Below are 2,092 nucleotides of genomic sequence, written 5' to 3' on the forward strand. Positions count from 1 at the left end.
TGCAGTCTCTGAAAGAATGGCCTGTTGTAATATCTTGTCCCTCAAAAGCATATCTGTTATCTCCCTCCTGATTTACTGTGCAACCATCTTGACTCTCCTTGGATGAGCCATGCATATAATCTGATTTTGTTTTGGGAATTTGCTAAATTTGGGTCCATGGGAGTACAGGTAATTCCAATTTGGGGTTCTGTTAAATTTGGGTCCAATGGAGTATTCGAAATGTTTGAGAGTAGACAACTTTAAAGAATGTATTGTTTTTGTCGTCTAGGCATCAACCACAAGTGTGTGGAGGCATTGCTCGGTTGCAGGCAATGACTATAGACTTGTTTGATGAGCTAGGAGTTGCACCATGTTTCGAATCAACAGTGAACGATGTGTCGATATTATCTAATATTTGTTCATCTATTACACCTGTTAATGCGGGTGCCTTCTATAATCAGACATTTTTAGAAGATATAAACAAGGGGCAATCTATTTTCATGTTTACTATACTCGATTTTTCAGGGGAAAGTACCAACCTGGAAGCAAAATTGATTTTCATGCACTCATTTAAAACCAACTGGAAAATTTTGCAAGTAAGTATTGTGAGCCAGGAACCTGTTCTTTTCAACTCCTCAGTAGTAGACAATATTCTATATGGACTGAAAGGCAGAGCCAGCACTGTTGACATTGAAAATGCTTCCGTACATTTCAAAAACCTTTAGACATGTTTTAAATCTCGTTTGATTTGAACTAGAAACATGCAACTTGTATTGTCAAATTGAGAGTGCAATTAGTTGCTTCATTTGACTATTTCAATGAATATGGAATTCTCCTAAATTTGAAACATTGTCCACTTCTGACTCAACAAATACAGAGAATGGCCAATGCTCATGAGTTTGTATCAAATTTTCTGGAAGGGTACAATACACTTGTTGGAGAGCATGGTGTGAAGTTGTCAGGGGGTCAAAAACAACGGATTGGAATAGCAAGGGCATTACTGAGGAATCCTCGTGTACTTCTTTTGGATGAAGCTACGAGTGCTTTGGATGCAAAGAGTGAATACCTGGTTCGGGTGATACCATGACCCAAACCATGACAGCCTCTTTGTTCTTCTATTACTCTTGATTTTTCGTCTGATCTTATTTTCTTCCTTAACAATGCCCTTGCTTGTATTTAATCAGGATGCCATGGATGAATTGATAAAAGGACAAACGGTTTTAGTTATAGCACATAGACTTTCAGCAGTCTAAAGTGAAGCTACTGTGGCAGTTGTGTCAGGCGGTCAGATAGTTGAAAGTGGTACTCATGAGGAATTGTTGAAAAAGAATGGTATCTATGCATCTCTAATTCGAAGGCAGCTGCAAGGATCCAAAACTAAAAATTAAGTTTTCTTAGCCTGAATGAACATGGAGCAAACTACCCAAGTTGAGTTTCATAAATCCATACTACATTGATGGCTAATTACATCTAGTCTGAATCTCTGATACCAGAGTCACTAACACAGAAATTTGACAATTAACAATTGTTAGATGATCCTTGCTTATAATTTTATGGAAGGAAATCTTGTTGAATATTTCATGTGTTTGTGGTTGTCTCCTAGACTTATTGCAAATCCTGCTTACTGTTTATTTTATACTTCTTAAAGAAGATAATGCTCTTAAAAATCACGGGAAACATAAATTGATCTTCTTATGCATGGACTAGTAAGAGATGTAATATATGGTTAATTCAGACTCTCAACTTCTCCATATTCTTTAACCCATCACACTGCATTCCAAAATATCTGAGGAAAAAGTTACCAAAACTTGTTTACAGTGCCACCGAGTGAAAGGCTGATGGACTCAAGGGTAAGAGAAAGTATCACGAGAGAATAACTATCTTGGCTGAAGAGCATGTTGCTAATTGCTTTTAAATTTTTGAATTCACTACAATGTAGTCACTGAACAGTAAAGTAGTCTGAAATCCTCTAAAAGTGTGTTATTGACAAGGATTCACTCTGAATATCCAAGTAAAATAAATGGATGAACACTTCGTGGAATAACAACATGATAAACCAAGGCATTTTTTTTTAGCTATAATCCCATAGATGACTAACACAATGATTCGAACA

The 2,092-nt window shown here is 36.6% G+C and overlaps 1 pseudogene; it reads left to right on the forward strand.

The window, feature by feature from the left end:
• Positions 1–311: 311 nt before the first annotated feature.
• Positions 312–1,367, forward strand: LOC149207050 (ABC transporter B family member 25 pseudogene; annotated as a pseudogene).
• Positions 1,368–2,092: the final 725 nt, after the last annotated feature.

This window comes from Pinus tabuliformis, chromosome 1_2 (genome assembly GCF_031772625.1).
Source record: "Pinus tabuliformis cultivar Carrire ecotype Pingquan chromosome 1_2, CPIR1, whole genome shotgun sequence".
Classification (NCBI taxonomy): domain Eukaryota; kingdom Viridiplantae; phylum Streptophyta; class Pinopsida; order Pinales; family Pinaceae; genus Pinus; species Pinus tabuliformis.